Raw genomic sequence first — 14,146 nt, 5'->3', positions numbered from 1 at the left:
TAAAGCTGGGGTTAGCAATACTGGAGAAAGGTTGTACATACCTCAACTCAACAGCCAAAATAACAAAAATCCTCACCTCACTGCTTCGTGGATGAGTGGGTGCGCACTTGTGTGTGTGTGAGTGTGTGTGTGTGTATGCGCACTTGTGTTTGTTTATGCTTTTCGGAGCCAAGGCTGTGTGTACTGTGTAGCACGCATACACAGAAGCAGACCGATAGCAAGATCGTGAGGAGAAATTTTGCAGAAAAGTGCATTTGGTTTAGAATCCCTCCCCAGAGGCCCTGGATGTCTCATTACCAGGGGATGAGAAATGGTGCACATGGAATCGAAAGAAAAGCGTGCATAATTTCAAATAAACGTCCCCCTTTATTACAGCTCACGTTGAATTAGACTCAGCTCTTATCTGGCCAGAGTCCAGGAGAGGCCAGTCCTGCTTCGTAGAGGGGTGATGATGTACAACTATGTTCAACGTGCAGTGTTTAAAAGAATTAGACTGTTAGGGGCTGAGGTTTTCGGAGGAGCACAGTTGTGTGTATGTAAACGGGGTTAGAAGGAGATGATCTGCACACTGTATATGGGCTCCAAGAAATACTTTATTTATTCTTAAAAGGCAACGTTTCGATCTCAACAGATCTTCATCAGGCAAATAAGAACCTGTGATGGGGTTCCCACGGCAGCCTTGAAATCTTTTAAAGGTTGTGAATTTGAGAAAATAGAAAAGGCCTTGAAATTCTGAGATTTTGAAAATAGACTTGAATGACAAAATGCTTGAATTTATTTATCTTTTGTCTGCAAGATACTGCATAGTCTCCCATTACTGTAAAAGCACAAATGACAAAAGGTTGCACATTTTGGTCTCTCTTGATTGCTTCTGTGAAGCCTGCTGTCTCATTAAACTTCTCTGTATTGTGACTTAACTGTTGTGATTAACTGTGATCTGTGTCTGAAACTGCCTTTTGAGTCTTTGAATTTGAGGGAACTGGGTCCGCTAAGTCTTTGAAAAGTTCTTGAATTTTGGGAACCCAGATAGCAGACAGACATAGAACTGGAACCCTGTGCACTCAGGCGTTCTATTCAGGTCAGCTGATGGGGTGGTGATGATGATGGATTTTTGGGGAATGGAAGGTATTGACGATGGCCTCTGGAAGTGTGACATTGACGTGTGCTGTTCTGACATTGACCCATGGACACATTGCTCTGCTGGGAATAACTGGTGTGTGTACGTGTCTGTGTGTGTGTGTGTGTGTGTTTGGTTGGTTACCTCACATCACAGACACTGTTGATTGATGTCATCTGGCCTGTAGCTGCTGTTAAACTAACTTTCACTATATACAGTACATGTGTACACATGTGTATTCACTTCAATGGTAGTTGAAATAATGGTAGTTGGTCAGGAGGCTTACATGATGATGTATCACTAGCACCTGCTGAACAGTGGTGGTTTGTGGAGTTTCTGGAGGTTTGTGGAGGCTCCCTTGCTGTGTGCTGAGATTCCAAGATTCTGCGGGATCGCTGACGAGGCACCCGTGCTAATTTAAAGTGTTCTGGGGGACTGACCCAGTTTAGCTTGCCTTTGCCATCAGGTTGGTGTTCCTCCATTTCATTACTCACACATGTCCTGGTGCTGAGTCCACAGGTCTCGCTGCCAGCAAGCCAGTTCCACCTGTCAGCCTCTAGGGACCGCCGTTCTCGGTTGCTATGAGTACTGAGTATAGCTCGCCACAACAACAACAACTTGTGCTTTATCAAGTCACCCAAAGCACTATACAGTGGAGGGGGGACCTCACTAACCACCACCAATGTGAAGCACCCACCTTGGTGATGCACTGCAGCCATTGTGCCCCAACATGCTCACCACACTCCAGCTTGAGGTGGAGAATGAGGTCTCCTGTGCTTGTGTTCATCTGGTTGAAAGTAATTGTGGTGAATAATTACTTAATATTAATCTTAGACTGGCAAACTTCAGGAAAAACTCAGGAATCAAGTTTATTCTGTTACAAGCAGAGAGGGTACAAAAAAATGGTCTATGTAGGCCTAGCCCAGGCCTGGAAGGCCTAGGTTGGCCTGTAGCCAACTTCTCCTCTCTTCCGTTCTACATCCTTCTAGTCTTAGTCTAAGTCCAAGTCTTATTCTGACAAACATTGCAGTTTAGTTACTTTTGTAAGGGTTAAACAAAGGAGAATTTTGGCGCCAAAACAAGCCCACTTGGTTGGTTCTCCACTTGGCATCAGACACACCTCCTCACACCAACTTCACACCTATCTGAATAGCATGAGGAGAGATATCTTATATATCAGAAATATCACTTATAGAATGTTTTAAACATTCTCACAATCAAATCATTACAATCCTTGTACTGAGACTATCACAATGATACCGAACATGAATAGATTTACATTTCATGACACATGGATACATTATATCAAGGTAACATCCTTTGTCCTGTTTACCTGATAACCCTTGAACCAGTACATTAGCGTTTAATTGGGGGAGGGGAGGGTGTCTTTGTTTTAAACCAAGAAGGGCCATATGGATAACGGAAACTAGTCTAGAAATTAAATTATTATTAATTTTAACCGTAAAATGATTGCTATCATGGTCTTAGGATTTCTGTGCCTCACCAATGTCTTCTCCGCCGGTCTTGGGCTGTCCATATCTAAGCAGTGGTTGTTAAATATAGTTTTATTTGGTCTGTGCTGGTGCTATCTGGATGGGTGTTAAAAGGTCTACTTACCACCATCCCCATCATCACCACCACCCCACACCAGTCAGGGAGATCCCATGCGGCCAATAATGTTCACCTCACACCCCCTCACTGTTTCAATCTCCCTGCTCTCTCTGCTAGTTAATCTTAGCATAGCATAGCATCTGTAGTGAGATTTCAATGTCTGTGTGAGGTGTTTATGGTATTTGGCAGACTGTCAGTTGTATGTAGGTATCTGGTTGACTGTTGTATGTATCACGATCTGACCAATGGCATGATAAAGTGGTTTGTTCTATAGGATCCATAGTGGGTGTGGTGTGGCTGTTTTCTGTACCCAGGGTGTTTTTTTTTTATTATTGACAGTAAGAGTGCAATAGTGTACAAGTCTAAATGAGAATGCTTAATGTCGAGGTAAACAGCGGGTGTGCTGCTCCCACAGCTGAAGAGCTGGAGGGCATTTCTGGAATAGTGCTGCTTCATATCGCCTCCTTCAGGAGATACCGGAGGGCGGAGCGACTGTGTGATATGAGGTCATTGCATTGGCTCACACTCTCAGACACACACCTGATGCACTATGACATATCCCCAACACACACACACACACACACACACACACACACACACACATAGAAGGATGACAGACACACTCTAGTGACAAATACAAGAATTTAAGATAGATGTCCACACACAAGGCCTAACTCTCTCTCTCTCTCTCTCTCTCTCTGTCTGTCTGTCTCTCTTACACACACAGACACACACAGGGTCTGAGATAAGTCTTTTGTTGGAAGCTGGGGTATGCTTATCTGCTGTAGTGTTTGGAGGATCAGGCTGCAGCCACTTCAGTCCTGGCTGAACTCCACTGCACTTCAGCTCTGCTCAAGTCCATAGAAGGATGAGTCACAGAGCTTTATCTGCCCACGGAGTTCACACGAACGGGGCCGTTTTCTCCCCTACCTACGGGCGTTCTGTCCTCCTAAAGAGCGCCAGCGCTGTAAACAGGCATTGTCTACATGGTGACATGGGGCCTTACTGGTGCTCAGAAGAGAACAGGTTAAGTCACTGAATGATGCTCTAATTCATAATGTTAATAACAGGGGGATTGGCAAAGCATCTTGGATTGTTCTGATGAAATGGGCTAAAATGGGGTCATCATCAGAAATTAATGAATTGAATTCACTGAATGTATTAAAACGTATTACAATCGTATTAAATAAAAAGATAAATTCTGGAGAGGAGATATGACAAACCTGAAATAATTTGTTCTGATTTAGGAGATCCTGCCACGTAAGATAGTGTGAACCACTGACACACACACCCACACACACACACATTTGGCTGTAGGGCAACAGCATAATAAGGTCACATTGATTGTCTGATGACTCACTACCATGTCTGATCGAGTGTCCCGCTCGTCCTCATGTCATCCAGCTGCTCTCCTCCTCCCCTCACAGTCTTCTCTCCCCACATTCTCCTCTCTTTCTTCACAAAACGCTTTTCAAGGCACCCAGAGCGCCTTTACAGTGAAGGGGGAATGTCACTAACCACCGCCAGTGTGTAGCACCCACCTGGGTGATGCACGGCAGCCATTATGGGCCAGAACTCTCTCCACACCTGATGCATCACTATATTCTCTTATCTCTCTCTCTCTCTCTCTCTTCCTCCATCTAAACCTCTCTTCCCCCCTTTTCTATTTACTCTTCCCTGTCTATTTCTCTTTTTCTTTTCGCCTTCGCCTCCATCACTTCCTCTGTACTCCTTTCCCGTTCACATGTATCTGACTCATACTTACCTGTTATGACTATGCAGTCACACTGACACCGACTTTAATTCTGCTTTTGAACTCCCTCCTCATTAAGTTTATTATTCTGACAGGCGTTCCTTGGTTAGCCTAGAACCTGTTGCATAGTAGTCCATTGCCCTCTGATGAATAACTAAAGTTACATGGAATTGGCTGTACAAATGGCAGTGATCTGTATGTGTATATTGTCATGGATGTCTGAGGATATCAAAGCTAGACTGTGGGTAGTTTGCATATCACTGTGAACACCAGTAGAAATGTTTAGTGTAAGGACCATATTTATATATATAGTATAAGTATATATACTTTTTTGATCCCGTGAGGGAAATTTGGTCTCTGCATTTAACCCAATCGGTGAATTAGTGAAACACAAACAGCTCACAGTGAACACACAGTGAGGTGAAGCACACACTAATCCCAGCGCAGTGAGCTGCCTGCTACAACGGCGGTGCTCGGGGAGCAGTGAGGGGTTAGGTGCCTTGCTCAAGGGCACTTCAGCCGCGGCCCAATGGTCGGGGCTCGAACCGGCAACCCTCCGGTTACAAGTCCAGAGTGCTAACCAGTGGGCCACGGCTGCCCTGATTTGCAAGATCAGAATGAATTGCCTACAATCTCAACCATTTAAATGATTATTAAAAACAATAGAACAGAAGATGAGAGGTGCTGGGCGGCTCTCATGACACCACAGGGTGATGAAGCACAAGATTTAGGAAACGCTATTTTAAAGCATAACACAAGAGGACAGAGTTGACACAAGACGAGGCTTTTGTGCCTTGTCTGGACACACTTCAGTACAGGTTTACTGTTGGAAACATGAAAACAATGTATCCTTGTTTGAAACTGCTCTTGTCCTCAGAGACATGGTAGCGTGTTAGTTTAGTGGTGTTGTGGTACTAATATATATCTGTGTGTGTGTGTGTGTTCGGGTTTGAGAAGAGAGGTGTGTGTGTGTGTTTGTTCGGGTTTGAGAAGAGAGGTGTGTGTGTGTGTTTGTTCGGGTTTGAGAAGAGAGGTGTGTGTTTGTATCTATCTCTCACTCTGTGTGTGTGTGTGTGTGTGTGTGTGTGTGTTTTTCGGGTTTGAGAAGAGAGATGTGTGTTTGTATCTCTCTCTCTCACACTCTGTGTGTGTGTACAGTATGTGTGTGTTAGGGTTTGAGGATAGGTGTGTGTGTTAGGGTTTGAGGATAGGTGTGTGTGCATGCAGTGTCTCTGTGTGTATAATGAAATGACTCAGCACCCCTGTTCAGCTAGATATACTCCTCACTTGCCTCATGCACTGACTCCCCCTCTCTCTCCCCCCTTTTCTCTCTGTATCTCTCCCTTCTCTCTTTCATCTCCCCTCTTTCCTCACTCTTTCCCTCCCTCTATCCCCCCTCTTTCTACCTCCCCCCTTTTCTCTCTCTCTCTTTGTGATGTAGCACCGGGGCAGAGCTTTGCTGCATCAGCCACGTGCTCTCTGTTTATGACCAAACAGGGTGGGAGAAAGAGAGAGAGAGAGAGGGAGGGGGAGAGAGAGAGAGAAAGAGAGAAGGAGGGAGGGGGAGAGAGAGAGGCAGAGAAAGAGAGAACGATCCAGTTAACGGAACAGCTCTAAGAGGAAAAGCATCTCTAACAGACGCACGGCAGGCACACACTCACTCACTCTCTGTCTCTCGCACATTCAAACATACACACACACACACACACACACACGCCGACACACTCCGTCTCCCACGCAAACGCTCTCGAGCAGCCACAGCCGGAGCGAGTCGAGGACACCGCGGGAGGAAACGACCACTCAGACACCACAACAGCAGGTCACCTACACCTCCACAGGTAAGAGCCTCCAGGGCACCCTCACCTCCCCATGGTCCCGGTGCCCACCCCACCGCAGCCCGAGCGCACAGGGCCCCCAGAGTAGGCTATCCTATCTGGGCACTGCTGGGTGGAGGGGTGTCTTTGTCGGTGGAGGGAGGGGGTGCTTGCCAGCCTGGCAGGTTGGTGTTGGAGAGGAGGGTATTTGGGATGGGTGGTGGTGTGTGTGTGTGTGGTATCTCTAGTACCTTAAGTGTTTTTTGGATCTTTTGATAGGGATGTTAGAATGGTTGGTGTGTAGTTTTGTGTGATGTGAGTGTGTGTGTGTGTGCGTACGTAAGTGCGTGTGTGCAGGCATGTGTGTGTGTGTTGTCTGAAGTGTTTGTTTTGAGATGTCAGGTGTTTTGACAGAGATTATTACAGTTAATGTTTGCCCGAGAGGTAGGTCATGTGTGGTAGGTTATGTGGTTAGGTTATCTCTTTGTGCGGCGATCTGAGCAGAGGGTGTTTTGAATGGGCTCATAAGGGGCATGTTGGAGTTGTAGTGGACATGTTGTATGTTGTGTTCATGGTCGAGGGCCATGGCAGTTTGAAATGTTTACTTGTACATTTTCAGTGTTTGTTGGACATTTGATATGTGGATGTTATTGTTTCCCTTTGTGTGTTATGGCAAGTTTGTAATGAGTGTTAGCTGTTTGTTATTGTTAACGTAGATGGATGTTTGATTTGTGTATGCTGATCACTATCTATTCATCTTTTTGTTTAAAAAGTGCTCTGAGTTTGGTAAATGCATGTTGTGTGTGTGATGTATGTATGATTTATTTGTGAGATTAGAGCTGTTGCTCCAAATATTCTCCTGGATGTAATGCCAGTACATTGGAGTGGGCCTCAGTGCCCTGAGGAGTTTTTTAAGACGCTCGTGTTGTTCGCTTAATCCACTCGTCACAGAGAACAGACCAGTGGAGCGTGGAGGTGCAGAGGAGGTGTCACGTCATATAACAAAGAGGAGCAAGGGCTTACAGGAGAGGAGAGGAGTTAGAGAGGAGAGGAGAGGAGCAGGGGTTTACAGGAGAGGAGAGGGGTTAGAGAGGAGAGGAGAGGAGCAGGGGTTTACAGGAGAGGAGAGGGGTTAGAGAGGAGAGGAGAGGAGCAGGGGTTTACAGGAGAGGAGAGGGGTTAGAGAGGAGAGGAGAGGAGCAGGGGTTTACACGAGGGGAGAAGAGAGGAGAGGGGCAAGGGCTTACAGGAGAGGAGAGGGGTTAGAGAGGAGAGGAGAGGAGCAGGGGTTTACAGGAGAGGAGAGGAGAGGAGCAGGGGTTTACAGGAGAGGAGAAGAGAGGAGAGGAGAGGAGCAGGGGTTTACAGGAGAGGAGAAGAGAGGAGAGGAGAGGAGCAGGGGTTTACAGGAGAGGAGAGGAGAGGAGAGGAGCAGGGGTTTACAGGAGAGGAGAGGAAAGGAGAGGAGCAGGGGTTTACAGGAGAGGAGAGGAGAATGGGAAAAGAAAGAGGACAAAAGAGTAGAGAAGAGTAGAGGGGACGAGAGGATAAGTGAGGAGAGAGGAGAGGGGACGAGGAGAAGTGAGGAGAGGAGAGAAGAAAAGAGGAGATGAGTGGATAAGAGAGGAGCTGAGAGGAGCTTAATGGCTTGCAGCAGATTGGCAGAGTGGTGCCAGCCTCAGGCTGAGTGGGCACGAGGCCGAGTGGGCGACTGGCAGGTGCAGTTTATAAACCCTGCAGAGGAAAGGAGGTGCATCACATGGACAGGACAGGGTAGAGCAGAGCCACAGGGAGAGGAGCAGAAGGAGGGGGGGGGGGGGAGGAAGAGGAGGAGGAGGAGGGTTCATATTAAGGACCTGAGGACCTTCCATGTCTATGTGAGAATGACAGAAATGTAAATCAGGACCTCTCTGGAAGATGTGGTCGCAGGTGTGGAGGCGGTGGGTGGGTGGGGGCGGTAGAGAATAAGGAGTGTTTGTTCATCCGCTTGGTTATTTGCTGCTCGTTATTTACTGGCTGACCTCCAGGCCAGACCTGTTTTTATTTCCTTTCATATCGTCGGCAACTGGCCAGGAGCCAGCTGATCCCAGCCCAGGGCTGCGTGCATGGCCGTAGCTACCATAGAGGACACCGAGGTCATGTCCTCGGTATTTTTTTCTTTACGTTTCGTTTCATTTATTAAGTAGGCTACAAATAGGCCTAGCCGACGAGACAATTATTTTTGCATCAACGGACCGTCACGTGATAGCCTACCTACACGAAAGTAGAGTCGAGTCGGCTATCGCGGACTGTGTCCTAAACTAATTAACGAACGCAACGCAGCTCACATAGTTTAAAAATAAATTTCAAAATAAACTTGACGTCTTGGTAATTTATGCAGTAGGCTAATCTCAATTCACCTGACCTGAACAAAGGCTGTCACAAAGTTAACGTTTGGAAAGCCAGCAGAAGAGCAGACCGAGAAGGAGGGAAGGTGAGAAATGTAGGCCTAGGGCTACCAATGAGATGCTAAATAATGAAAATGTATGTTGAAATTCAGTGGAGATGCAGTTAGCTAACCTGCATTGAAAACGAAGCTATATCAATGTTATATAGGATGGATAATGTTGTGAAGGATATTATCTCATGGCACAAATATTAGGCTACTTATTGTCAAATTATATCAATTATTGTTCAATAATTTAGAGACTTGTTGTTTTAAGAAATCCAACACAAGAGACAGGGGATAGAAATCAGGCAGTTGAGAAGAAAGAGGAGAAGAGGGAAATGATAGGTGAAGGGCCCTCCCAAGTGAGAGTCAAGATGTGACACTCACTGTGTGAAGGTAGCCTACAAGATCTGCAGCCTATGACCCTGCAAATTATGCAACATTTACACTGATGAGGAGAAGCAGCTCATTCTTAATAACAGATGGAGCAGGGTAAATATCCAAAGCCAATTTGGGAAAAGGCTCAGATATACAGGTGCATCTAAAAAAAAGTAATATTGTGGAAAAGTGAACGTGAAGGAACGGAAGAACCTGACCTCGGTATTTGAAAAATCCTGGCTACGGCCTTGGCTGCGTTTGTGTGTGTGTGTGTGTGTGTGTGTGTGTGTGTGTGTGTGTTTGTGTGTGTGTCTGTGTGTGTGTGTGTGTGTGTATGTGTGTGATAGAGGTGTGGAAGTTTCCACTGGGTCCGTCCAGTTTGTGATTGGTCTGCAGTGTTTCTGCTCATATTCATTGTCATTGAATGACCTATTTTAAAAGCCATTGATTCAGAGCCATCCTGTTAAAGAGACCATATACTGTGTTTATCATCTGAGAGAGAGAGATTGTGTTTGGGTGATTGTGTGTTTTGGTGATTGCATATTGAGAAAAAAATGTATTTGAATGCGAGAAACAGAATGTTGGTATGTGAATGTGTGATTGTGTGTGTACGACACATCTGGTGTAAATGGTGGAAGTATGCTATGAGGTTCAGTGTGTCTGTGTGTGTGTGTGTGTGTTAGTGCTTGTGTATCTAAGAGTGTATGGGAAATGATTACTTTGTGTGTGTGTGTGTGTGTGTGTGTGTGTGTGTGTGTGTGTGTGTGTGTGTTTGTGTGTGAGAGTGCCTGAGTGAGTGGTGGGGGAAGAGAGAGGGGGAGAGGGAGAGAATATGGCATATGGTGTTTAGTGAGTGATAATTTCTGCTGACAGTCTGTAGTAGTTGCCTTGCTGAGTGTGTGTCAGTGGGTGTGGAACTTTCTGAGAAGTGCTTGCTTGTTGTGTCAGGGACACCAATGTGAATACCAATAGCAATGTGACACCAGACAAATAAGATTATGAGAAAAAATAAAATAGTCAAATCTCATGTTCTTTCGATCAGTTGGCTAGATGCTGGTAGATTGTGGGAAGGTTATATGGTCACATTTTGTGTGTGTATGTGCATGTGTGTGTATGTACATGACATCTGTTTTTACGCTAAGATAAAGAGTGTGTGTGTGGTGTGTGTGTGTGTGTGTGTGTGTGTGTGTGTGTGTGTGTGAGTGAGTTTAAGAGATCTGGTCAAAAACTCTTCCTGCTGCAGGACCGATGCAACACACACACACACACACACACACACACACACACACATTTTCTCTCTCCTCTGGCTCCATGCTGCACCTGTAGATGGGGCCTGGATTGTTCTGGAACTTCCCGCCAAAGGCTAGCTGCACAGTTCCTCAGAGTCTGCTGCAGAACATGTACGTAGCCCCGCCGCGTCTCACGGCTCACGCCGTAGCCAAGCCGCCTCGCGCACTGCTGCTCTGCTTGTGCTTGTTGTCGTGGCGACGCGCCGTTCACGCCCCATGCCATGTTTGTGCTCCTGTTCCATCAGCCAATAGCTGCATTCATCTTACATCAAGCCTCTGATGTGCAGACCAATCATACCAGTGTGCTTTCAATGTCTTTGACCAATCACGCACATACTCTGAGTGTATAGTTTGTCAGAGTTGGCCCTGAGTGGGCTACATGGGAACACTTTTCAGGCTGGGTGAACAGCAAAACAGCCATTACTGAGAAAAGGGATATCATCAGTCAAATCCCAGGAGTTATTTAAAAGGTATGTTTTCTTTTTCATTCATCATTCCCCATAGAAACACACATATATAGATGATCCTCCATGGACGGACACACACACACACACACACACACAAACGTACACACACACACACACACACACACACATACAGAGTCTAAAATTCCGATATTCCCATGCATATTGACATGCAGGAACATGGAAGAGAAATCAGAATCCACTGCACACACAAATAGTCACACGCCCCACACACATACTGTACACACACCTTCCTCCTTCTGTCCACTTGGGTTTGGGCCATGGTGCCAGGTAGCAACTGACAGGAGGAGGGGTAAGGCCTGGGAAGGGTATGTGAGTGTGTGTGTGTGTGTATTTGTGCAATTGACAGCATGAGTAGGGTGTTTTTATCTATCATGGTGCACTGCTCAAAGAGGCAAGCTCTGTAAATTCCACTGAGGCCACACACACACACACACACACACACACACACACATATATATACACACAGACATACACAGATTTGACTGCTGCAAGGATTCCTGTGGGGCCTTGGAATTGTTAGGCTTTGAAGCCAGGCAAGGGAGTGCTTCATGCTGTCTGTGTGTGTGTGTGTGTGTGTGTGTGTGTGTGTGTGTGTGTGTGTGTGTGTGTGTGTGTGTGTGTGTGTGTGTGTGTGTGTGTGTGTGTGTGTGTGTGTGTGTGTGTGTGTAGGGTGTGTGAAATGAACACTCGCTGAGAATTTGGCCTGCAGAGGGCATCTTCATATCCTCAGTGTAAATCCAAGTCTCCTTAGATTGTGCCCTCTCTGTATCTGCGTACTGTACTGTACACAGGCACACTTTTATGCCTGCAATAGAAACAGCCCACAATATACCGGCAATCAACCGAACAAACATGTGTCTCCACTTACAAAGCTAGCAGAATATCCCTGTATACACATTTAAAAACAGAAAGAGAGAGAGAGAGAACGAGACACACACACCCTATCAAATACACACACAGACACACATACAGACAAACACACACACAAACAAACACACAGACCTGGCCCAGTTGTCCAGTATCGAACAGGATGTTTTTCATCGGGTCAGACCCACTACACCCCCACCAATCCCTGACCTGAGCTCCAGTCTGAAACTGTCCCCTTTGGGCCCAGCTCCAGTGACATGCCAGCTGCTCTCTCCGATCGATCTCGACCTGCCCGGCGGAGCGACTATCCTTTCTCATGTCTCCTTCTGCTCTTATCCGCTCATAAGAGATGTTTGCATGGGGAATTAGAACTAGAATGATAATGGCAAAAAAGCAACAGTTTTATGTATTGCTCTAGTTTGAATGAATGACAACGACGTCCACACTACATTCGATGATAACAACATGAAGAACGATGTTGTTTTTTGGATCACTTTGTGATTTTAAGAACACTAAAAATCTGACAGCCAGTCAGAATCCGTCAAAAAGAGAGCCTTTCCTTATCCTTAATCGGTGTGGATGCTCATATCATTACAATTACAGTTGGTTTTATAGTTATCTTTCCTGATCTGAACAGCCTTTTATCACCTTTGTTCTGTTTGTTAATTGTGTGTGTGAGTGTGTCTTCAGATTATGCCCAGGCTGTATCTGCGTACACTGTGTGTGGGTGTGTGTCATTAAATTTGCAGCAACCACCAGCCTGGTAAAATGCTGGTCAGTGGCAGGTAGATGTTCACATTTAAAAAAGTTAATTTCTAATCCTAGAGTGTGTGTGTTTGTGTGTGTGTCTGTCTGTCTATATAAGGTTCCTATTCTTCAGAAAACCCTGTGGGGCATTGTAGGATTTCTTTTTGGTTCTTATTTCGTTCATGTTCGTTCGAGTTTTACCGTATCACATTGTGAGTCCTCGTTTGGACTGGCAGATGCTCTGATTCACCGTCAGGTACCTGTTGCTCTCTGTCTTTCTTCATCTTCTTCACATTTCCCTGTGGTCACTTGTTCCAGCTCAGTTCCAAGCCCTCAGGTCAAGCCAAACTCTTTTGTGCTAGATCTGTATTGTTTACTGCTGGGGGGGGGGGGGTCATGATGTTGAGCTGGCTGTGATGAGAACGCCAAGATATATTTTAAGAAGTTCCTTCCTTTGTTGTGAAGCACACCGGCACTATCGTGGGGGGGGGGGGGTATGAGGTTGAGATGTGTCTTGCCCTCAATTCTCAGCAAGAGATGAGACCACAGAAATATTTTTACGGAAGAGAAAAAGGCCAACCAGGTCCCAGAGGAGGGCTGTTTTGACTGTGTAAAAGCACTGCCAGAGGTTGTCATAGCAACGCCGTCCGCAGTAGATCTCAGAAGAGAATTGGGGGAAATGATGAGACGATACAGACAGACAATAGCACCTCCAAAAGCCAAATAAACTGAAGCCTCTTATGTAGCCATTAGCTCTACCTATGAGACCTATTATATAGAAACATGTGTGCCAGGTCAGGGGCAATTATGTTGTAGCATGAGGTGTTAGTTGACCTGCTATCAGCAGGGGGTGCTGTTGTTCCTGCTACAAATATAAATAAATGCAGTCAAACCTGCCAGACGAAGTTGGCTGCCGAGCAAGGAAGTGGGAGTCTATGGGCAGAATCAGAGCAGTCTTATGTAAGAGCTCCAGAATGGATGCATGAGACACCAGTGAAGTTGGCATCTGGTGCAGGCTGATGAGAGGTGGAGGCATGAAATCGAGCAAGCCCCTGGCGAGCTACGCAGCTCTGGTGGATCAGGGCCGGATTAGGGCCACATCTGCTGCTGGTTCAAAAACTGCTTTTGGGATGATGGATCTGTCCTGGCAAATCACAGTCACTGACTGTCATTCAGTGTTAAACTTGGGTTATGTAACCTTAAAAGGCAGAGAAAGACACACACAAACATACATACATACACATACAAACACACACACACACACATATACATATATATGTGTGAACATGTACAGTACGCACACACACATTTTCATGTTTGAATCCGCCACATTATCCAACATAAGAGAAAATACACTCTGAGACTTAACGGTACAGAAAGCATCGCCTGTGCCAAACAGTATTCTTATATTTTACATAATGCAGTGCTTGCTTACTTGCATACGTTATGGTTCATCTTACTTAATAAAAACACCCATCCTCTCCGTTTTCTGCCCTTTAGCTCTCTCTGGAACCTCCTAAAATAAAAACCCTGACCCAATCTCCTGCTTCTACAAGCAGCAGCCATATGTCCCAAAAAGCCAGTGTGTATGATAACTGCTTTTTGTGTGTATCCTGTTTTCGACTTTGAGAAAGGCATTGGTAATTTTCACTGA

This window comes from Alosa pseudoharengus, unplaced genomic scaffold (genome assembly GCF_046254945.1).
Source record: "Alosa pseudoharengus isolate Yale_2024_CS ecotype anadromous, Long Island Sound unplaced genomic scaffold, YU_APseudo_1.1 YU_APseudo_1.1_scf_10, whole genome shotgun sequence".
NCBI classification, from domain to species: Eukaryota; Metazoa; Chordata; class Actinopteri; order Clupeiformes; family Clupeidae; genus Alosa; species Alosa pseudoharengus.
The sequence above is the reverse complement of the archived record's forward strand: the minus strand, read 5'-3'. Positions refer to the sequence as shown.